The 26,181-nt window shown below is 35.5% G+C and overlaps 1 long non-coding RNA gene and 1 other non-coding gene across 2 annotated transcripts; both read right to left on the bottom strand.

Annotated features, from left to right (window-relative positions):
* Positions 1 to 22,992: 22,992 nt before the first annotated feature.
* On the bottom strand, positions 22,993 to 23,065 carry Trnar-ucg (transfer RNA arginine (anticodon UCG)). The gene has a single exon. It is a non-coding gene; the product is annotated as a tRNA-Arg (tRNA).
* Positions 23,066 to 25,188: 2,123 nt separating this feature from the next.
* Positions 25,189 to 26,181, bottom strand: LOC133518127 (uncharacterized). The gene is made up of 2 exons (XR_009799445.1): positions 26,057 to 26,181; positions 25,189 to 25,477 (listed from the first exon to the last, which is right to left on the bottom strand). It is a non-coding gene; the product is annotated as an uncharacterized LOC133518127 (long non-coding RNA).

Genomic DNA, 26,181 nt, shown 5'->3' on the forward strand with positions numbered 1-26,181 from the left:
GGGTTTGGTCAGCGTCTATTCAGAAATCTTACTTACCCTAAACCGACCAATATAACTGTACCTTCTACTAAGCTGGCGTTTGAGAATTTGAAATAGAGGTGGATTGTCAAAGTAAACTTTGTAATTTACATAAATAAACACAGTAAATTTACTGCCATCTTTCGACACATAAGTAAAAACTTTTAGAACGCCATTTGACTTTGATCTTTATTGTACCAAATACATCTACATACACGACGACGATTTACGATATTTTTATTTTAAGATTTTTATTATTGTATGTATGTTAGTCTGGAAGGTATGTATATATGGGCCATAGTTGCCTGAAAATAAATGATATTTGATTTAATTGTTTCACTAATATGTGTTAAATTGGTTAAATATCAAAAAGTGGCGCCATCTTACCGAGCATAAGCCAAAAGTGGCGACATCTTTTCGAGTGATGGCTCTATTTCCAATTCTCTTTGGCGTTAGTTATAATTTAAATATGAGAATCATATCGTATCTAGACGTAATAATTGACGTATCTTAAAGTTCGAATCGGGATATTGACCGTGATTACCTTTTGTATTGTTTTTGAGCTCCTTTTGTATTGTTTCTGGCTGTCAGGTGGACGTCGTGTATACTGACTTTTCGAAATGTTTTGACAAAATTAACCACAATAACTTAATCAAGAAACTCTTTGAGCTCGGTATACACGGCGACCTTCTTAGATGGATAAAGTCTTACCTGTCCAATCGCAGTCAGGCGGTTGCCTTGAAGGGTTATACTTCTTGCTTCCTTCCTCCCGATATTTCGACGCAGTTACATGCATCTTGTCTGACTAGTGACTACTCTGACATAAACGCTATCGAGAACGTAACTTACTTTCTATGCATCTCGCTCGTACTCGCGTATAAGTGCGAACGAGATGTATAGATAGCAAATTACGTTCTCGATAAAGTATATGTCAGTTTTGACACTGTCAATGACTCATGGTACGGGTATTGTTCACGGATATACAATATTTTTAATACTTATAAAAGTTATTATGATGTATAACTCTGTTACAGAACGGGTAATTATTTTGAACGTACTTCGTTAGCAGCGAAGCATTTTTGTGTTCCTTCCCTTGATAACCGAAGACACTATTTAGATATAATGTTCTTGTTTAAAATTCTTAAAGGAGCGATTAAATGTCCGAATCTTTTAGAATTAGTCACTTTCAGTTGTCCGCACCACCCCCTACGTCCCAGATCTCTATTTTATATCAGCTTTGCCCGCAAGAATTACTCTCGGCACACTTTTTTCAGACGAGTCCCTAGTTATTATAATAAGTACCTACTTGATATTGATCCTTTTCACACTTCATTGTCTAGTCTCAAAATGATACTTAAACGTAAATTGTTTTAGTTCAAGTACCTATTTCATATAATTAAATATAATACAATGTACACAATGTATAAATGTAACTTTCCGGTTGTCCTAATACCTAGATACCAGATATTAGTAAAAAAAAAAAAAAAAAATACAACATATCCGATAATTAATGAAACAGACAGTAATATCAAACCTGCTTACTGTATTACTACTTATTGTATTTTTTTTTTCTCCTCTGAAGACTAGTAAATAGATTTTAAGTATGGCTCATGATTTAATTTTCTTTATGCTGTTAGTATGTATTCTTTATGCTGTTAGTATGTATGTTAACATTATGTACTTAATAATGAACCTCCAGGTCTATGATTCTTAAGTATGTTAAGTACTCTACATTGTACTTCAAATTCATTTGTATATGTGACTGTTTGTGTTCTAAATAAATTAAAAAAAAAAAAAAAAATTGATTGCTATCGATATCGATAACATTTGAGTTGATATTTGATTAATCATTATGATAATAACTGGACGAGTAATCGATTTAGTTGTTTATTATGTCAATTTGACTATTTAGAGATTTTTTTGTTATTATAAGAATTAGGAGCGTAAACATAATCCACACAATTTTTTAAAGGCTCCCAATTCTTATAATATAATAATTTAAAATTCTAATAAAATCAAACTACGAGTAAGGCAGCTGTGGTTGATAATTTGATATACTTATGTCAAATTGTGTCAAAACAAGGAAAATGGGGACTACGTTAGCATGGAAAAGCGATTTCCCGCGGTCGTCCACTTTCGTCCGATCCGACGTGCGAGCGGGATGTCGCTATCGCTATACGCGCATAGCGTTATCTGCCTCAAACTTCGAAGCGATGTGCGAATCGGACTCAGTGTGTCATGCTCCTTAAGAGGGAAGTATAGCACGTACCTACTTGTCCATACAAAAAGAGAAACTGTTTTTCTACTTATAATATTTTCCATTCTCCGTGATTTTTTAGTATGTTAATTTTTAACACAATAAAAAACTAGGTTTATAAGTTTTCCTTTTTTTTTCAAAATTTGCAAGACAGTTTTTTTTCAATAATTTGTTAAGATTCAAAATTCAAAATTCAAAAATTTATTCTGCAAGTAGGCCTCAAGGGCTCTTTTACAAATCAATACAACATTTATAGTAACATCATATAGTGACATGAAAAATACATAACAACATTTTTAAATACAACAGCCAATACCTGGGTAAACATTACATTATAATAATCTTAAAATAAATAATTACTACAATACAATAGAGATGTATAGTCTCTATGGTTAAAAACACATTAAATCTGGAGATGTAAAAGGTCCCCAATGTCAGATTTAGTTAGTGGAAAACGTTTTTTCCCGAATGGAATTTCATAGAAAAAATATCCTTATTTCGCTAGGATCGCAAAGCTATTCTTCCCTTTTACGGCCCGATTCAAAGAATGAGATACGATAACGATAAGTTCTAGTTTAGATAATATTTAGATGTAGTTTGTATGTCCTATAATTGACAGAAGCAGCTCGATTCGGGCAACAATTGGCATTGTGAATGTCATCTCGCTTTGTGTGGTAGGGTACAGCCAGTGGATGTCATTCTACGAGTAGGTAGATCTAGAGCAGAGCCCAACTGGGGAAGTACCTCCACCTTACAGAAAACCGCAGCCAAATAACACTAGACCCTACTCATAGTGTTGTGTTCCTGCCGGTGAGTAAGGTTACCAGAGCTCGACGAGGGGGGTGGGGGTTTAGGGTCGGCAACGCGCATGTAACTCCTCTAGAGTTGCAGGCGTACATAGGCTACGGAGACTGCTTACCATCAGGCTGGCCGTATGCTTGTTTGCCACCGACGTAGTATATAAAAAAAAACCAATGTCACTTTGACGTTAGAAATATCGTAGATAGATCTTATTGGGATCACAGCGGTATCAAAATAAGTCAATTTTGACATGTCGTTTAGCTATCGATCTTTTAAAGATCTTAAACGTGTCTTAATCATTCTTCGAATCGAGCCGTTAAGGGGTACAGTTAACACTCAAACAGAACATGTTTGTTGAATTACCCAAGTAAGTTAGGATTGCTCTCTTGCGGCCGGCGGGCAGTCCATACTCGGTCATACTGGTTATATTGGCCGTGAGATATTACTCCCCTGTTACTAGGTTTCTCCTTCTAGGTTACAACAATTCCGCATTAAAATGACAGATGTTTTTAGATGAAGCATATGCTTTATAAAATTAAAGTACAAACAATCTCTATTGGAAAGTAAAGGATGTCAACAATAGGCGTACATAGGCTACGGAGACTGCTTACCATCAGGCGGGCCGTATGCTTGTTTGCCGCCGACGTAATATAAAAAAAAAATTACAAAAGTGTTTGAGTTTGTATGGGACAATGACAATTCCGTGGAATGCTTTAGCTTAGAAAAGTGCATTTAAAAAAACCTTTGATTTATAGAAAACTAGCGACCCGTTCTGGCTTTGCACGGGTTACACAAAACCTTAACAAATGATACACTTAAACCTTCCTCAAGAATCACTCTATTGATAGGTGAAAACCGCATGAAAATCCGTTCAGTAGTTTTTGAGTTCAGCGCGACCATACATACAGACAGAATGATAGTGTAGTAGTATAAAAAAATACGATTAATGTTGACGTCAACAAGAAGGCGTAAAAGTAAATATATTTTACTGAAACACTTAACCGTTTCTTAAGCATGAATACGCCTCTGTTCCATTCGTGTTCCACTCCGTTTGTTCCAATGTGTCGACGGGTCCCGGCTGGTGGAACATGGAAGGAACAATTCGTCAGTGGAATGCGGAATTTATATGCTGCAAATGTGGAACTTTGACACAGCTTTGCTCAAAAGCGATGACATTTTCACAGATAAATATTGTATAAACATATTTAATCGGATATTTTCACACTAAGTATGAAATCTTGGACGACAACAAAACTAGAGGTAGAGTATATACAAAACAGTTTCGGAGCGAAGCTTGATTAGCGAATATTGAAAAATGCCTGACCGATATTTAGTTCATTTATTACAAATCAAAAGTTCTTGTGACACAGAAGACAAGACTCAAACTCAGACTCAGAAGAAAACAGGCAGAAATCTTATCACAAAAAAAAAAATAACAGTAAAAATGAGTATTTTTATCAAAAATCTATATAACCACTCTTTTCAGTTTAGTAACTAAGTCACCATGGATCATTATAGGTATGTTTGTGTTATTTTATTTACAAAGAATGAACACTTAGTCATAGGTACATCCACTGAAAAAAAGCCGAACTCATTGAATAATTCCAAAAATAACTGAACTTAAGTAATATAACCTAAGAGCCTCGGTAGAGAGTACCATTTTGTACCAATTGGTGTTGAAACTCTAGGTCCACGGGGTCCAAGTGCACACAAGTTTTTTGCAGAAATCGCGAAACGTCTGTTTAACGTAACTGGTGACCGGAGAGCTGGCGGCTTCCTCGCATTACATATCAGTATTGCTATACAACGAGAAAATACCGCCAGCATCCTTGGTACAATGCCTCAAGGGCCTATTTTAGATTTAAGCTAGTTATAGTAATCCTCTGTATATATTCATTGTGTATATTGTAAATAAAGAATTTTTCAGTAATATAATAATAAATTTAGCTTAATATCTTAGAACCGATTTTGTAACAGTTAACGTATAGTTCGTAAGTCCCATTTTTTATGTAAGTTGTAAGACAATTATTTGTTACCTTTATGCAACATTTCTTTCAGTAGGTAAAAGGCTTGCCAAAGCAAACACCACAAACATAAAGAACCTCAAGGTCATCATTCTTTCGAAACTAGCATCGCTCTTCGCAGCCGGACCGGTCCGTAATATCCGGTCCGGGACGAGTCGCGGCCGTCCGGAAATTTCATCAAATCTGCCGGACCCGGTGGCCCTTTCGCCATGTTCATATTTAATTGATATTAGCCGTTAACTACAAGTGGGTATGTGATGGAATGAGTTTTATGTCACGCGGGTATTTTGGGTCATAAGCTGTGAATGAAGTGTCAAGCTATTATATATATATTAGTTATTCCCAAGGTTTATAGAAAGACTACATTATTAGGAAGGTTCTATAGGAAAATAGCGGCCAAGTGCGAGTTGGACTCGCCCATGAAGGGTTTCGTACCATTTATGACGTATTAAAAAAAACTACTTACTAGATCTCGTTCAAACCAATTTTCGGTGGAAGTTTGCATGGTAATGTATACTTATAATATATTTTTTTAGTTTTATCATTCTGTTATTTTAGGAGTTACAGGGGGGGGGGGGGAGGGGGGCATTTAACTATTCAGTTTAGAAAAAAATGTTATTAAAAACCTCAATATCATTTTTGAAGATACGTATGGGTTTGATAAAAAAAAAAATTGAGTTTCAGTTCCAAGTATGGGAAACCCCCAAAATTTATTGGTTTTTTTTTTCTATTTTTGTGTGAAAATCTTAATGCGGTTCATAGAATACATCTACTTACCAAGTTTGAACAGTATAGTTCTTATAGTTTCGTAAAGAAGTGACTGTGACATAAACGGACAGACAGACGGACATGACGAATCCATAAGGGTTCCGTTTTTGCCATTTGGCTACGGAACCCTAAAAAGACATTCAGAAGTATTCGTAGTTATTATTTTCGTAAAAAGTTCTACTTGGACCTTAAATCGAAAGAAAGATTTTTATAACAAAATTAAATTACAGTATTTCCCGAGTCGTCCTATATTGAGTATGTTTTAAGCGCAACTTGTTTTTATTTGTAAATAAATAGAGTAATCTGAAAATGACTCCAGTCTCTACAGAATATTCGGGACTCTAAAGGCGGGATTCCACCAGTGTGCGACACTATGCGGCACAAGCATTTTTGTACTAAATATACTTGTGTCGCACAGTGCCGCACTCTGGTGGAATCCTGCCTTAACATGTTAAAAAAGACTCGAGCTCTGACTTAATTAAAAGAGTCGAGTCTTCAAGCAGTTGACAGAAAAGACTTGAGTTTTAATTTTAACCAACACTATTTCACACCGAGTACAGTTTACCCCAATATTAATTTTGGACACTCCTGTACCTGTATAAATGTTTTCACTCAAAAATCACTTTATTTCAAAGTATGTGTTCTATACCACTCAACAATCTTTCGGGGAGGCCATTTTTTTTTTTTTAATACTACGTCGGTGGCAAACAAGCATACGGCCCGCCTGATGGTAAGCATTATCCGTAGCCTATGTACGCCTGCAACTCCAGAGGAGTTACATGCGCGTTGCCGACCCTAAACCCGCCCCCCCTCATTAAGCTCTGGCAACCTTACTCACCGGCAGGAACACAACACTATGAGTAGGGTCTAGTGTTATTTGGCTACTGTTTTCTGTAAGGTGGAGGTATTTTGAATCAGATATATGAACTACATACTCGAGTCAAAGATAGTCCCCTGTCGTCAATAGCAATTGAGGTGTTTTCAATGTAGCGGCGAAGAAAATTGGGAGTAATCTGTAACGCGGCGGTTGCGCTGAAATACGACCCAGAAGGATCGTTACTGGTGCTGGCGCAGAGATCAGTGAGGCAGATGAGACAGATGTTGTAAGAAAATTTTCAATTTGGTTAAGCGGAGCATTTCAACTAGTGTCCGACCGAAGATTTAATTTTGGTTTAGGCCAGTTTCGGCCAAAAAGTCATTTTTCGATCGTAGTTTTGGTTTTGGTCAGAAACGGCCGGAATGAATCTTACGAGATGGTACTTCATACTATGAAACTGAACTATATGACAAAGACCAAAAGATAGCAAATCTTGTAACCCATAGTACAAAATTTGTTTTGTTTGGCTAGGATCTTTGTAAGATTGTTCCCAATATTTTTTATTTTTAGAATTTTCTAAGTGAGTATTAGGTGCATGTGGAATGTTGCGTCAATTGCAGAAAGGAAATTCAGATATATGGATAATTATATTATCATAATAGACTTTCTGTGATTTAATTGATATCTAGTAATGAAAACGGATTTAGAAAATTTACAAGTTGTTTTCATGAACAGAACAGATCTGATATGGCTACTACCTAATTTACCTCTTATTCCTTTAAAACGAAACATCAAATGTGACATTATCTATGAAAAGGGACCTTATTGTCGGTAGCGCTTACGGCATTATCAACGATGTTCCCATATTATAAACAACGCCGCGCCACGCAGTGCAGCGTAAGCGCCATCGACAATAAGGTCCCGTTTCATAGATAATGTCACAAATTATTCTATCTTTTTTCAATCTCCCTTTAACCACCAATCCGCTATGGAATTATTATTTTTGTTTTCATTTTCACGCCAATAAGCAACAATCCTTAAAAACGGAGACCAAACTAAAGTCAAACCAAGATAAGTTTGCAGCGATTTTGATAGCCCAGACGGTGCAAGTGTTATTTTAAACGTCAATCTTTTATAAAATTATGACGTTTACTTGACCCTTGCACCGTCTGGATTATCAAAATTGCTGCCAACTTATGTTGGTCTGACTCTACACTACAACTAATTGAGAAAATCTCCGAAACATGTCGCGCGAGTGTCAAAAAATACGTGAGTTAAATCATAAAATTAGCTTACCTAATGCTAGAATGGCTCAGAACAGTTTAAATTCACTTTCTGTAACTTTGTACCCTCTACAGCCGCACTCTTTGTGCGGGCGCAAAATGGTTAATATTCATGACAATCCGCGGCCGCCAGTGAAATTGGTTGCCATTTTTTACGGGCCGCGCTCGGAGCGCCACTTTAAAAGAAACTTCCTATCTACTGAGAAACAAAGCCTTTTTAGGGTTCCGTAGCCAAATGGCAAAAAACGGAACCCTTATAGATTCGTCATGTCCGTCTGTCTGTCCGATTTTTCTTTGTGGTGGAATAGGGTAAGTAATTGCGCTTGCAAACTGCGTTTTGGATTTTGGAAGTGCTTTGTTTAATTAAAATTGTTGAGAATTTTTCGTTTCTTTTTTTTGTGTTTGTAAGTATAAATTGAACCGAGGTAAAACAATAGACATAGTAGATGAAGATTTAAACACAGATTTAACATGTTGAACGCTAACAATACCAAAGTCGACGTTACTGGTCGTGCCCATAGCACCAAGATCTACTTTAGGTGTTATGGCGGACCCTGACAAAGTAACCTTCGAGTAAGGTTTACATTAGCTCCCTTGCGCCCAGGACCTTTTTAGGGTCCGCACGTTGAAATGACATTCGAATATAAAGGTCACTTGAATGTTATTTTGTCTCACTCGGTGAGCAAAATGCGATTTTTCTCACTGTTTTTAAACAGCAAATTACACTTGTTCGGGCTGCTGACGTGAAAAAAAATTGTTACTATGTGCTTAGCTACATAAAAAATGGGACTTGCGATCTATGCGTTGCCTGTTACAAAATAGATTCTAGGATATAGATCAAAATGTATGATTATATAATATAAATAAATTTGTTCAGTTTTTTAGGGTTCCGTAGCCAAATGGCAAAAAACGGAACCCTTATGGATTCCTCATGTCTGTCTGTCTGTCCGTCTGTATCTTTTTTCCGAAACTATAAGAACTATACTGTTGAAACTTGGTAAGTAGATGTATTCTGTGAGCCGCATTAAGATTTTCACACAAAAATATAAAAAAAAACAATACATTTTGGGGGTTCCTCATACTTAGAACTGAAACTCAATTTTTTTTTCATCAAACCCATACGTGTGGGTTATCTATGGATAGGTCTTCAAAAATGATATTGAGGTTTCTAATATCACTTTTTTCTTAACTGAATAGTTTGCGCGAGAGACTTCAAAAGTGATAAAATGTGTGTCCCCCCCCCCCCTGTAACTTCTAAAATAAACTAAAAAATATATATGATGTACATTACCATGCATATTATTATAAATGAAACGGAACCCTTCATGGGCGAGTCCGACTCGCACTTGGCCGCTTTTTTTAACACTACATCGGTGGCAAGCAAAAATACGTTGCTAACCTTGGTGGTTAATTGATATTTGTGTTTATGACATTAAGCATTCAAAGGGTTAATACAAATTTCAAATTTTGCAATTCGCCCAGAAGTGGGACATATATATGTACCTAGACTGCTAATGATGATGAAATAACACGGAAAGAATATGCGTGTAAAAATACACAATGCAAGTTTATCATTGAATGTGTACAATTACCACAAAATAAGACCACACTAATTTCCATGTTAAATTATATACGTTTGATATATTTAGAGCTTTGGCATCCGCATAGACCTACAACATACGTTAACAAACCCAAATCACTTAGCATCAGACCTAATCAAGGAAACCCAACACGGCCGATAAATCGCATCCTCCCGTTAATTTTTAATTCACCCGCACGTCCGCCCGCCACGGCGGCCGAAGCGAGACTGATGTCTTGCGGCTCGCGGCCGGACCACGGCGCTTAGTTATGCCGCCTACCCTCATTTATCAATGGCCTTTAAAGTAGTAAAGTTTTAGCCCGATCAGTGCGGGCGGGAAAAGTCAAGTGTTTTGGGGTTTAGGGCTTTTGATATTAGAAATATTATAATATTAAATATTAATATAGCTTTTGATATAAAGAAGTGTGATGAAAACGTGTGTTTCATGCGAAGGTGTCGTGTCATGTGAACATGAACAGTGAAGTTACAATGACTAGGGTTTTTTTCTCTATAAACTTGAAAACTTTCTCTGTATAAAACCGCAAATATTTACACACTTCTTAAGTTATAATGACAGCATATATCAAATATATTACAAATAGGATAGACCAAGCTAAGTTGGTAGCAATTTTGATAGCGCAGACTGTGACAGTGTTATTTAAACGTCATAATTTGATAGAATAGAATATAATAGATTTTAATTTTATTGATTGTACATCGTCATATTACCTAAAACTACTTTTTACGCGTAACAGTGAGCAAAACAATAATAAATTAATATAATAAATTATAAATATAAAGTATACTGAAAACAAATTAAATGAAATATCTTTTCATTCAATTGAATTATGAAAGGTCGTCCTCATGATGTTTCACAATGGATATATATTTATATATGTATGTATTTATATTTATGTATCGTATTATTTTTGTACGTATAATTTTATATAGGTAATATTGTGATTTTTTTTTGTCATTTTACTCTGTATTCTGACCCTGCACCAATTAGGATCTTTCGGTTTGGCTCATGGTTGACTGGTAGAGAATGCCTTCTGGCATTAAGTCCGCCATTTGTACTCTTCATGTATTGTGCAATAAAGTTTAAATAAATAAAATAAATAAATTATAGAAATTTTAATGTCATATAATCAATTACAAATTACAAACAATTAGCTTAGCCTATATATAATGATTTAATGGTTTCGACATATTCATTCATCCAGGAATTCTTTTACTGAGTAATATGCTTTTGTTGTGCAAAACGTTTTGAGCTCAAGTGTGAAACGTCGTTCAGTACTCAATTATTTTATTATTTCAGGTAATTTATTGTAAATTAATATAAAATAGAAGTTTGACGTTTAAAATATTAATAATCGCTGCCAACTTAGATTAACTTCTTAGGCCTAACTGGACGTATAGAACCCGCACAGAGTACCAGTATTTTGCGCCATGAATTGTTGTTTTGACAACAATCCATAGAGCGGAGCGTGAATCTCGCGACCTAAACGCGTAAGCGCCATGAATTTTTTTATGGTCGCGTGGTACATTGCGACCTTTTCATTGTTTGGTATGGCTTTTCTATAGTAATAAGAGGCAGACTAAGATAAGTTAGCAGCGATTTTAATAGCCCAGAGAGTGCAAGTGTTATTTTAAACTTCAAACGTCTATAAAATTATTACGTATACTTAACACTTGCACAGGCTCGGCTATCAAAATCGCTGCCAACTTAGCTTGGTCCAACTCTAACTCAATGAGTGAGTACACGCGGGGTCATTTTTGAGCTCTACACAAACTTATATAGTTCTGTTATTCTATTTCGTTTACATACATTGTTAAACACTAATTGGCGTTGAAACTCTAGGTCCATGGGGTCCCAGCGCGCACGAGTTTTTTGGAGAAATCGCGAAACGTCTGGTTGACGTAACTGGTGACCGAAGAGCTGGCGGCTTCCTCGCGCAACGTATCAGTATTGCGATACAACGAGGAAATGCCGCCAGCATCCTTGGTACAATACCTCAAGGGCCTATTTTAGATGTAAGCTAGTTATAGTAATCATCTGTATATATCCATTATGTATATTGTTATTGTAAATAAAATTGCTGTTTTGTGGTAACACTAATAGAGTTGCGCCGTTCTCGAGAAAGTTCTTCGTGTTGTATGGGGAATGTTCTCGCTCGAGAATATTTCCCATAGCAAACGGGGGACATTCTCAAGAACGGTACAGCTCTAAACACTAATCACGGCATATTATTGCCTAGTCAACGCGTAAATCGTCTAAGGAGTTCACTGCTCTGCATTATTCTCGGAATGGCCTCTACAAATGTCCCCGATAATCGCATGCGATTTGCTATACATTGCGGCATTTGATCCTCGGCTGTTTCATTGTTCCTACTTAGGGCCACCACACACTAGCGTCTCCCGAGCGTCGGCGTCTAACTCTATGGCTGCTCGACGCAACGTTGGCGCAACTGCACAGCGACGCCATTTTCAATAGCGCTGACTAGACGGCGACGCTCAAGAGATGGTTGTGTACGCTTAGCAAGCAGTTATCTAAAATCGCACATCATTTGCTGCTTGTACAAGGCTTCTAGCCGAGTCCTTAGCAAGCTCGGCCGACTTTCACCTTGCCATACAAACGGGGTTTCGTTCCCATTACATTTAAAAACTACGTGTTTGATTGTATTGTAATGAAACTTTGCACATACAAGAGGTACATTTATGTCTGTAATTATTTTATATAGCTCCAGCTTATAAAACAAACTAAATAGAGCAAAAATAAGTTTTGTATGAATAATTTAAATTTGCTGCATTTTTTTACTATGAAACCTGAAGCTACATAAACTACATAATTACAGGCATCCTACCTTATCCTATGAGAGCATTACTACGTGGATGTATTGAAAGTATTTTGACACAATTTTTTGTATATCAACCACAACTATGTCCCTACGTTTGATTTTTTTAGAACTTAAAATTATTATAAGTTTATAATATGAAATCTGTTTGTGTTCCTAATTTTTACAATAGCCAAAAAATCGGAAAAAATTAAACATCAAATTAAGTATGTAAAAATATTTTCTATAATGTAAATATACAGAGACGAAAATGGGGACTAGATTTAGGCAGTGTCTTACCTGAGCGAATAACTCGCGAACGCGAAGCGGCGCGGCGCGGGTGAATTCAATCCTTTGATACCTATGGAAGTGTCCTAAGTGGGCGATCTCTGAATGCCGCGCGTTGGGCCGCCGCGCCGCGTCGCATTCGCGAGTCATCGCCCACGTAAGCCGCGCTGTCATATGGAAAAGCGGCCGTCCCTTTTCGTCTTACCAACTAAAACTAACACACATAAAACTTAAGTAGTGCCAAGGCTCACCACCACACGTCTAATCAAAGCCATCTCCACTAACTACCCCTTTGCATACATCTTCCCCGCGGGACCGATCGTGATGTCTTGTCGACATTATCATTTTACGGTCGCGTTTATGGCTCCGATGATTCTGGCTGCGAGATTGTTTCGTGAAAAATGTTCTCTGGTTTTATGTGAGTCTATAAACATGAATTTATGGTATATTTTAAATCGTAAGGTATAGGTGAAAATCAAGCCGTCTATCCGTGGCTGAATTCGCATTAAATGATGGATGGTCAGCTAGCGCATTGGTAACTCGTTGGAACGGCAATCCAAAGATGTGGTTTCGAGTTCCATGTTGGCCAGAGTTGTATTACAATCCAACACGTAGTTTGGGAATGAAACTCCGTTTGTATCAGAAGGTGAAACTCGGCCGAATTTGCTTCGGACTCCTAATTGCAGAAATCCTTTAGTTTCTAATAATAGATATTAGAAACTAAAGGATTTCTGCATAGAAATATAGAATTCTTCTGTGCACGCATCTGATATCGTTAGCTAGTTTTATTTTCTTAAAGTGACATTGATATATGTCAAACGTTTGTTTCTCCTTCTGTACCTTGCCGTATTTGAATGCCCGACAAGATAAGAACAAATATTAAAAAGGTTTTAACAAATTAAATCCAGTGTCGCAAAAAGGCCCTCTTTCTGTTTACTTTCTAAATCTAAATATCACTAGCAAAATACCTAAATCGCAAAAATATCCTTTTTCTATTTACTCTTTCCTCAATATCACTAGCTGACCAAAATTACCACTAACCATCCCCTGCTGACATCCCAAATTCCCGCAAACACTTCCATTTATCAACGCCAGCGGCCGCAACAGAAGACGCATAAGTAAAAAATCCATGATTTCTCAAAGGGATGTTTGCCGGCGCGGGCGCGCACGAGTTAACTTTTTGACCGGGATACCTTTACCGACGTGATGGGAATGTAGTGGTGCAAGGGATGGGACGTGGAGGAATGATCCCGCTATATAAAAAAAACTTAGATCCATATTTATATGCAAGAAAAGTTTCATTAGTCAATTTGCACCTAATCCCTTATTAATAAGAGGTTGTTTTTAATCATTGCTGTGCCTGGCATGCGTAAATCTTTTTTAAAAGATTTCATCATCCTGACGTTGATTTTGCATCTTTTCAAGGGGCTTTTTCTGATGGCCTCGATTCAGCATCTTTCTGAGCTATGTCAACTACCTAACTAGAAGGTTATCATTATTCTCATGAGATCCATCATGAGCGACCTACCTCATTAAAAACCACTTCAATTCGCACATCAGTTGTCATGTGAGATGTAGTCCTGCTAAGTTTAGATTTAGGCGGTTAGGTAGGTAAATTTAGATCGACAATCTGCTACTAGTACTAGGTATATGTAGGTGCACATTAGGTACGCACTGTAACTAAATACTAACCAAAAAATAATGTTATAAATATAAGAGCCATTTTGTGCGATTTGGTGTTGAAACTCTAGGTCCTTGGGGTCCCAGCGCGCACAAGTTTTTTGCAGAAATCGCGAAGCGTCTGGTTGACGTTGACCGAAGAGCTGGCGGCTTCCTCGCACAACGTATCAGTATTGCGATACAACGAGGAAATGCCGCTAACATCCTGGGTACCATATAGTAATCCTTTGTATCTGTCCATTATGTATATTGTTATTGTAGATATAATGTTAATTAAGTGTATATATTAGGTTACCCCTATTTTTCGACAATTAGATATTATTCTAGAAAGTTTATTAACTATTTTTTATACAATATTGGTGTTTGAAAATCCTTTTGTGAAATTCTTATTATGAGGTTTGAGATATCTAAAATAATTCATTATTTTGTAAGAACAATAATAGCTGCATTAATGAATTGCTCTGATATTTTTTTAAATTAAGATGATATTTGTAAAACTTAACAATTTCAAAGTTCTTGTTGCTAGTCTGCTGCTTGTTGCTGTCTATTTGACTAAAGAATATAGGGTCTGTGCGCGTTGGAGAGTCTGCCATCTTATGGGCTCCAAAAATTTTACGGCTCCTGGGGGCTGATTTTTGAATTTCGAGCGCTCAAATTCGTCACTCGAAAATCTGTGGCAAACGGCGAATTGATATTTTAGAAATACGAGCTATAGAAATTGGGAATCAAGTGGTATTGACCACTCGTTTTCAATTATATTAGTAGAATTTAAATGCCTAGTAGTGGAGAGAAATTGAAGGGAATTACACGAAATCGAGCACTCGAAATTCAAAAATCGGCCCCGTGTCCTGCCTCCGACAGTTCATGCACGCTCCCTATTTTGACATTGACTTTGATATTTAATTTTTTTTTGTTTTTTTTTTTTCCTTTTTTGAACACTACATAAAAGGTAAACACACAACGTAAACACATAACGTAAAATTAACTAAAAAGTTTTTTTTTTTATTTGGGGGTAGCCTCTCGAATACATTTTTTTTAATTTTTCGATGTCAATCAATCGATGAAAATCAATGTCCAGGCTAGACCTCAAAGTGGCAATACCGCAGTCAAAAATGTGTTTTGTACCGACTTATGGCGAAAGAATGATTCCAAAAAACATTTAATTATCTCTGAAACTATACCTAATCCTGAAAATTTTATATGACATTTTAGTTTCTAAATATGACCAGGAATGGCACCTCACGGGCACCTTGTATACCATGGCTCTGTAGTTCTGTACCCTACCCAAAGGTTCTTACTTACCTACTCTACTTTATATCAATTTCCTATACGTTCACGTTATTGCGCCACACCGCCGCCACCCGTCATAACTACTACAGCTCCGATGTTTTTTCGCCCCGATGATTTTCGGCGAGATCTCTTGTTGATCTGAGCTCGCGAATTTTTGGCGACTACGTGCCCGCGTTGCCAATTCCCGGTTTTGTTATAACTTGGGTTACGTCGGTTCGCCCCGTCGTCAAGCTTTGATCATCAGCCTATTTACTTACCTTGTATTTGATCTGGAATTTCTTGAAAAAGAGTTTATGTCATTTTGTGTGTGTGACACTTAATACTTTTTTGCAAGAATTTTGGAGGCGTTTCTTGAATTTGAATATGCAAGGGGACCTTTTAAGGTACGTAAGAATTTATTTCCGTTTCGGAAGTAAATTCTGAATGATGCAGGGTACCTACGTTAACGTTATAATCGAGTTATTTACGATACAAGTGCGAAAAATAGGAAATTCATTACCTATTCGCACATGTATCGTACATATGACCCTTTAAATTTTCGACATACTTAGTTACATAATGTACTCATTTACGCACTAGTGCGGAAAAGTAGCACCATATGTACCTACTTTAAGCTTTAATTCAAGCGTTACCCTATTCTTAACACTTAGTCTGATATAAACTATGTCACATTATAATAATAATCATGTATTTATAATATTACAATTTTACACGTAACAAACTATTTTTAAAACAAAACCTACATTACCTAAACCTGAACAGAAACTAACCCTTCATACGCTAAAACTAACTAACAATAACTAAATACTTCCTAAATACAACCCGCAAGGTTTGAACAGCGCACATTTGGCATAAATTACAAATACTCTCTCTAGTCGCAAAAGAGCCTAACTAAAATATATACCACCAAAAACGGTATATGTAAAGTGTCGCCAAGTTTTTAAAACCCAATAATTTTACTCGATACTTATGGCGTGGCTGTTGACCTCACGAACCCCCATGGCTCCGCCATTTTGAAAATTTTACAAAATAGTACATTACGATACAAGTGCGAAAAATAGGAAATTCGAAACGAGTGGCGATAAATTAAAACACGACCGAAGGGAGTGTTTTAAATCGACACGAGTTGCGAATTACCTATTCGCACATGTATCGTACAACGTTTTACAGTACATATGGCCCTTTAAATGTTCGACACAGTAACGTAATATGCTACTTCTCGCACTAGTGCTATAAAGTAGCCCCATATGTACTGTAATAATAATTTTTGCCTATGCTGAAAAGGAGACCTTGGTTTTCGATTCGATTCACTAAACGCGCTGCTATCCGTGCTTCAATTATTTAATATCGTTTGCCTTGATCTGTCATTTTAAAATGTTATGAATAAAGCTGTTATGATATACTTAAGTATATTTTATAACTTATTGTTTGGTTGCGGAAAGTTAAAAAAAATCGAAAGTTTCTCGTATATTTCATGAAAATTTCACAGGCAACAAAGGAAATGTTCATTTTGCAAATTAAAATTTTCGGTTCCTATAGTTTCCAAATTTTTTCCAATGGGTAATTTCGTTATTTCGGAAACTCCGACGGCACATCAGTAGATTTCACTGATGCTATTACAAGCAACGACAACAACGCACGTCGTGGTAAAAGTGTAAACCGTGAAAGCTCCACGAAATGTAGATATGTCTTGGCGCGGGCACTACCGAGCCGCCAGGTATGGCGCATATAACGTTTTGAACTGAATTCAGCAGTATACTGCGAATTGCTACTGAAATTTAAGGAGCCCCGCATTATATCTTAATTTCGTCGCATTTCGTGAATTTGCATTTAAACATTTAAAATTATAGGGTAAGGGGAAATGTTACTGGCCTGTAAGGGATAATTTAGGTTGGAAAGTTATCAGTTTTACCGGAGTTCGCGTAAACTGGGTTATGTTTATAACGTTTTTTTTTCGAGGCGTGATTAGCAGAGTAGGGGTCCGATTCGAAGTTTAAGATACATTAAATATCGTATCTAGACCTAATATTTGACGTACTATCTTAAACTTCGAATTGGGCCTTAAGTATGTCATAATGTCCACCAGTTAGCGCAAGCTACGCGCTACGCTAGCAGCCGACAACGCATTTTCGATCTGTTCGACGTTTGCCGCCTCTCGTTCTCTGCCTTTTCGTTTTTTCTGTAACAGAGAACCTACTTAGCCGGTCGCTGGTAATGTACGTTAAGAAATGTAGATGTTAGTTTGTATAGTTTAGTAATAACATTTTCGATTTTATGGGCACCATTTTGTAACTATTTTGTAGACAACATAATCAAGAAAAATTGTGAACATGGGCGATTGATATAGCCGATATAGGCATGGGTGAGTGATTTGACATGTCATAATTATTTATATTATTTTGTATTTTACTGTAGTTTTAGGATATTTTTTATAATTTTAGTATAGTTTTTGCTCGTTATTTTATCTCGCTGTGCATGCTCATTTTGGATGGCATTCTTATATAATACCTACTACTTATATATTGTAATTTTGTGAATGTTGTCTGTTTATTGTGCCTTTTATAAGTAAATAAAAAAAAATGATATTTTTAATCCCATTTTCAGTATTTGGCGCGTTTACCCCACGCGTTGAACGCACTAATGTGCCCGAACAACGGCTCTAAGTTACAAATGTAATAAAACAATGTTTATTCCCCGCGTGCCCCGGAAACTGTTGTTTGGTCACCCTAATTCCTGTACAAGTACGAGTAGGTAGTTATTATCTCATTTTGTCCTTGATAATGGAACGTTATATTCACCAGATGATGAAGGCGTGAGGTCCTATTGTGTCAGCAATTCGTCTCATAAAAAGCGGGAAATTAAATATGGCATGTGCACGTGGATAATGTACCTACTGGAGTATAAAGAATCAAAATGAGTCATATCAAAATACGATCATAACCGTAATAAGTTGTTAAATTAGAATCGGGCTTGAAATATTCTTATTCTAAAATACTTTTCTTGGCAGTCATTGAAATGCCTTTATTTATTACTACTATTTACTTATACAAACCGAAAGATTTTAACCACGTACTTCTGAGGCTAAAAGAAGGAAAAAATGTTATATGAGTTTCAGTAAATTTCGCGAAAAAAAATTTTTTTTTTTTTTTTTCAAATTTTGAACGTATTTATACATAAGAAGTTAATGTTATGGTAAAACTGGCACTAAAATAATTTTTTACGATTTTTTATTGTATAAACTAGTTCTTGCAAAGGTTACTTGTCACTTTTTGACATCTATCAATAAGGATATTTAGACTACGCCCCATAATGGCATCATCGCGATCAAAAAGGCATTTTGCACTAAGTTACGATAAGATGTTTTTTTTATGGTATTAACTGTGAAACTAGGCGAAATCCAGAAAAGTTTATATGACATTTTAGTCTCTAAATGTGATCAGTAATACACTGTCAAAATCTTTCGGTTTCCTTATGTAACACTCTTAAAACTTCTCACTTATTAAAACCTACTTACTTTATTAATTAATACTTACGTCAAATTAGCATAAGCGATGTAATCAGTTTGAATAATTTTATACATTTAGTAAAAACTTACTTAAGAAGAAAAACCACTTTTCCGTACAAACGTAGTCCCCATTTTCCTCTTTGGATATTTATGGAAAATATTTCTGCATAATTTAATGTATATTAATCATAGCTATGCTGTTTCATTTTTTCGTTTTTTTTTTATTGTAAAAATTAGGAGCGAAAAACAGACTTCATACACATTTTTAATTGCTCCTAACTCATAGCTGTGGTTGATAATTTGATATACAACAAATTGTGTCAAAATATTTTCAATAATGTGAATATCCAGACAGAAAGTAGTACATTGTGCAACGAGGGGGTTAAGTGAAATTTTGGATACGAGGGTGGTAATTAAAGACCCGAGTTTGCAATATTCTTACCCCCGGAGTTACACACAATGTTTTTCATCACACTTGCGAAGAATAAAATAAATTTTGAGCAAAATAATTCTTAAATACGGTGGCATACCAAACATTCGTCCGCCATTTTGTAATTTATTGGCAGGTGAGGCATCGAAGACACAGACCTATTCGGCATTCAGCCACGATTGAATATTATGTAAAAAATATTTTAAAAGGCTGTTAAATTAATCAAATTAAATAATGTTATACAAAAACAAATATATTAAATTATAAACGTCAGTATTTTAAAAGTAAAACTCATTTATGCTACTTGGTTTGTATGAATAATTGACATAATTAAAGAAAAAAGCTATAGCTAAGCTAGCTAGCTAGTTATAGCTTTTTTTCACAATCCATAACTCCCGCGGGAACAAAATAGGCCTTTGTCCTTCAGCACACCTGCATGAAATAAGATCTTTTTCGAGCAAGTGTGATGAAAAGTAGATTTCGCACGGGTCATCCACTTTCGTCATAAAATTTTTAAAAAAGGATGGAAATCAGACGAAAGAAAATACGACAACAGTATTAAAATCGGCCCACCTAACGTAATTTTAAAATAGTCGTCTATTCCACAAAGCAGGAAATCACCCCTAAGCACCCAATTTATACGCCACCATATCTCCATTTTTAGCCAACTTTAAATACGTGACTGATGTTGGGCTGAAATTGATGGAATGCGCGCGGAGTCATTTATTGGGCCCGATAAAGCTATGGGGGTCATTTGTTAGCTTTTGTTTCTGCACTTAGACCCCTAACCCCCTGGGGGGTTGGAAGGCATTGAAAATGGTAAGGGTTTTGAAAAATAGGAAATGTAGGTGTAAAGTTTGTGGCTTTTTAAGCTTTTGTGGCATATTTCAATGCAGCATGATGAAAGTAGGTTATTGGCTACTTACCAGTTTTTGTAAATAATGTCAAACGATCTTGGTTTTCCTGAGGATCAAACGTCTATATGGGACTCATGGCATTTAAGCAACACAAAGGTCAGAAATTAGAGTTAAAGTCTGACGCTCGCACTCGACGATTGAAACGCCTCTAACAAAAAAGCGGCCAAGTGCGAGTCGGACTCGCGCATGAAGGGTTCCGTACCATTTAAGACGTATTAAAAAAAATCTACTTGCTAGATCTTGTTCAACATTTTACCACTTTGGACACACATTTTACCACTTTGGAAGTGTCTCTCGCGCAAACTATTCAGTTTAGAAAAAAATTATATTAGAAACCTAAATATCATTTTTGAAGACCTATCCATAGATACCCCACACGTATGGGTTTGATGAATTTTTTTTTTTTTTAATTTTATGACGTATTAAAAAAAACTACTCACTAGATCTCGTTCAAACCAATTTTCGGTGGAAGTTTGCATAGTAATGTATATCATAAATTTTTTTTAGATGTTTCATTCTGTTATTTTAGAAGTTACGGGGGGGGGACACACATTTTTTCACTTTAGAAGTGTCTCTCGCGCAAACTATTCAATTTAGAAAAAAAATATCTTAGAAACCTAAATATCATTTTTGAAGACCTATCCATAGATACCCCACACGTATGGGTTTGATGAAAAAAATTTTTTTTTTTAAATTTTATGACGTATTAAAAAAAACTACTTACTAGATCTCGTTCAAACCAATTTTCGGTGGAAGTTTGCATGACAATGTATATCATATATTTTTTTTAGATTTTTCATTCTGTTATTTTAGAAGCTACGGGGGGGCACACTTTTTACCACTTTTGGAAGTGTCTCTCGCGCAAACTATTAATTTTAGAAAAAAAAATGATATTAGAAACCTCAATATCATTTTTGAAGACCTATCCATAGATACCCCACACGTATGGGTTTGATGAAAAAAATTTTTTGAGTTTCAGTTCTAAGTATGGGGAACCCCCAAAATTTATTGTTTTTTTTTTCTATTTTTGTGTGAACATCTTAATGCGGTTCATAGAATACATCCACTTACTAAGTTTGAACAGTATAGCTCTTATAGTTTCGGAAAAAAGTGGCTGTGACATAATCGGACAGACAGACGGACATGACGAATCTATAAGGGTTCCGTTTTTTGTCATTTGGCTACGGAACCCTAAAAATGACATTATGCCGATCGTTACTCGGCCAAAGAACTCGTCTGCGAATCGTTTTCGGCGAATCGAAAATCGGCGTATTGTTTGTCGGAAAATCAATAGGGCACCATCTCCCAGTAGCCCTCACCTCGGCATGGTTTGGAATACCGTTCCTAACATGGTTATATGCAGTAGGATCTAACTAATCCGGACCGGCAAAAAACAAACAGCTGACGAGCATAACTACATCTGAAAAATTGTATTTATTTATTATTGTTCGGAGATCCAACAGCTGTTACTGTAAAAGTAATCGATGAGATCGATCGACCAAAAATAGAATTACGAATTTTTAATTTCTTATTTTTATCTTTTGTGCAAAAAAAATTACTAAATTGTTAAGGTACGTTTTAAACCTACTTTCGTGATTTTTTTCAATCTAGTGAAAGTAAAAGAATCATGTTCTGAATCATTTAAGGTACTAGAAAAGGACTTCAAGAATCTCAATACGGTAGGCAAACATTTTCACAAATCACAATTTGTGATCTAAAAAAGCGTTACAATTTTTACAACTGCTGGCTAAACCTAGTGTACCTTAAAAGCACTCGGCTCTATTAAGCAACCCACCTTCCATGGGTACCTTAATTTCCGAATAATTTGTGTCACTGTCAATTCTCAAGTGACCGGCCCTCGCGTCCGACCATGTTTATATCGGCTCGGCTTGGCACGGTGAAATTGTGACACCAGGTCAACGGGAAATGGTATCTTATCTAATATATAAGAATACAATAAATGTATATGGAAGTTGTTTACTTTAAGGTAACTTCTATTTGCTCCGGGTAGTGTTGCTCAAACTAAGCCACATTTAGTATACTATCTAGTTATAATAATCGTTTTCACTCTATTGCTGCCTTTTATAAATTAAATTAAATTGAACATAGTACAAGAATTCATTTACCAAAATTGTGTTTTATGCCATCTCGCGGAATATTTCGGAACTACTATCAACGTTTAGCTGGCTTCTAAAATAGTTCAATTTTTCTTTACATAGTATCTCCTTAGTTCGGCTTACATTGCAGAGATGGCGCTAAAGTAAATATTGTAAACAATTTATATTGTTATTTAGTCTAATAAAAAATTGCATTAGTAAAAGAATAACATTTATTCGAATACAATATCACAATATTTTATACAATTGTAATTACAACTGTAAAGTTAACATGGTTAAGTAGTAAAAAAAACTCTGTTTTCACAAAATATTTTTTTTTATTAAAAAAATTTGGTAGAACTTAACTGTGTGTAACAAAACTATACAAACAAAAAGAGACATTATCGACCGTGACAGGACTCGAACCTGCAATCTTCGGATCCGAAGTCCGACGCCTTATCCATTAGGCCACACGGTCCTTGTATCAAGCAGGCGAAAATAATGTTTAGATACTAAAATAATCGATCAGTGTACATTAGAGTGGAAATCTGTACAATTTCCGTTTCATAAAACATATTGGGAGCGTGCACGACTGTCACGCAACCTAGTGTCCGCAATTCTAGGGGAAAACATCAATTCACTACATCTTATAAAACTACTCCAAAACTAAAAACTACTGAACGGATTTTCATACGACTTTCATCTATCAATAGAGTGATTCTTGAGGAAGGCTTAAGTATATAACTTGTTAAGGTTTTGTGTAAATTGTTTGAAATATAACGATGTTGTCGGAAAAAATCACGCTGGCTAGGAGCTTTAATCGAAAACGCTGCCTAATCCGTTTGAGCTATAACAACACAATGTATGGTGGGGTTGTTTCTCATTCATAGGTCTACAAAAAAGTCCGCGATGTGAAATGTCTATCTTTTAAGGATAACTTACTATATCCATTCTTAATTTCTAGAAAAAGATCACGTAATATGTGGCATTTGCAAAGCTATTTACATGGATACCTACATTATTAACAATTATCAAAATAAATACGTTAGTTATATTAAGCATTTCATACAGATTACAATGGTCCCTTACACCATACAATTTAAATGAATATTTCAGGAGTAATCGTAAATCAAAGTTTCATTTCGAGCCATATAATTGTACGAAATGTTAAGGACGCTATCCGCAGTTAGTTCAAATTTTTACCACCTTATGCGCTGGGATCGCTTTACTTACCCCCACCACGCACTTCGCACGGTCCCACATTAAATGTTACAATGATCTAATTATACTTTTATTTTCACCACACCCTAGTAAAGGTTCTCTTGATTGTTCAAAAACGGATGACAAAGTTGCAATATCCACATGTGTGGCAAAGTAATCTGATACAAATTTTGAGTTGTTTCCTTATGTTATCTGGTAGAACAGACTTTTAAATGATAATTTTGAAAAACAAATATTTAATAACGTTAATTTGGATTTGATTTGGTTTGATTTTAAATAAATAAAATGAAATAAAAATTATTTATTTCAGGTACCCATATAACACATCACAAAATAAAATTTAAATATAAAAATGATTAAATTCAAACACAAAAAACAAGGCTACAAACATAATTTATTATTGTCCAAATATATTAAATAAATAAATTTTGTTTGATATTCTACAGTTAGAATTTTCTTTACGTTGTTGTAAAATTTGTTTAACCCTAGTGCCTTGACACCCTCGCAACGCTCCAGATTCCACTTTTCGATTTTGGAATCTTTCGCTTGCTTGGGTATCATTATTGGCACCTAATGATTTTTAATTTGCTTACTCGTATCGTGTACTTAGGTAATTCATATTTTCAAACGATGACATGTCGTAACATTTCGTGTACTTAACCTTATTAATATTATTTGCTCGTGTTATAGGCCACACCCGGTATAATTCATCTTTTAAAAAGGTACATCATTATACTATTCCTTTTATTTTTACATAAGTACTTATGTAGCTAATTAAAAAAAATATAAAAGGACGAAAATGTTTCAGTTTTAATGGAAAAGGTTCGTTATTAAATTATTTTATTAATTAAACTTGAATTATTTCACACTTCGTGCACTCTCAAAATTATGTGGTTATGCGCCATCTACTGTTGAATGTAGTTACTACTTAGCATACGTTGAAGCTCAAGCAAACATGACCGATGTGAATATTATGTGTTCTTACATCGTGCGCAAGTAATGCGTCGAGAAACGTATAGATGGCGCTTTAACACGTTCGCTGCGGAACTAAAACTGACGTTTTTTTATATGGTGCGTTAAATGGCCGATTGGCCTGATACTCAATGTTTACGCCGCGGCGATATGGGGCTCATTGACCTAGTAAGGTATCGACTCATATAAATGACTATAATTATACAAAAATGGAAAAATGTGGACACATCCCTATCAATATCGATAGTCGACGAGTTGGTGGTTACAGTACTTGCTTCGCCCCGGGTTCCTACTATTTACTTGAGAGATATATACAAAAATACATGTAAGGCCTTGTAACCCGATGACGCACTGAATAATAGGTTTATTTTAGGAAGTATTAGTGATGGGAAATAAGTTATCGACATATCCTTTTTATATCATTTATTAAAGAATCAAAAAAAATAGACAGCCAGTATTATTTTTCACATTATATGTGAAAAATTAATTAATTACATGTGAGTTTTATAGAAACATGACAAGCAGTATCCTTTCTTACATTCTACGCAGAAAGATTTTATTTTCTTTACTTTTCTATTTGCTTCTCGGCTGTTGAGTGTACCACGCAGCTTTTGGTAGCAGCCGGCACAAATTCTCCTCTTCTCACCTTTCTTTTCGAAGTTGTGTTTTTTCTTTAAGACTACCTCATTTTGACCATCTGAAAGTAAATAATATATATTATTAATATGGCATTATTTTTTCACTAATAATTCTTGCCTTACCCACCAATTAACTGTAAGGCTTGTTTTGCGGGAACTAGATTTACATTGCGGGATCTATTGCCATACTAATATTATAAATACGAAAGTAACTACCTATCTGTCTGTATGTTATCTCTTTACGCCTAAACCGCTGGACCGATTTTGAAACCTGGGTAGAAGCTAGTTCTGTATATAAATAGATACATAATATTATCATATAACTGCATGAAAATTACTCATGATATTATTAAATAAATATTTCATACAATACTAATTATGTATATGCACTTATGTCATAGTTGCGTAAGTGCCAATGTAACTAATTGAAATACATTTTAATTTAATCCAATTTGTAAGACCCAACAACTGTTTGAGCGAACATAGAACTATTATTGTTTTGTCAAAATAAAACAGAGCTTGATCTTTATAAAAATTATATATTAAATTAAGAGCAATTTTAATTCGTTACGTTACCCTCATAGTTGCATTTGCCTCGGGTGACCTTAAATGATTGAAATAATAAATAATAGACTTACCTGAGTTAGTATCCGTGATTGGCGTTTTGGTATATGCTGCTATGATCGCTTCGATGAAATCTTTCTTTGAAATTGGAACTGGCTGCCGAATATTGTAAACCACCCAGCTATTGACCAAAGCTGTC

This window comes from Cydia pomonella, chromosome 5 (assembly GCF_033807575.1).
Source record: "Cydia pomonella isolate Wapato2018A chromosome 5, ilCydPomo1, whole genome shotgun sequence".
In the NCBI taxonomy this organism is placed as follows: Eukaryota; Metazoa; Arthropoda; class Insecta; order Lepidoptera; family Tortricidae; genus Cydia; species Cydia pomonella.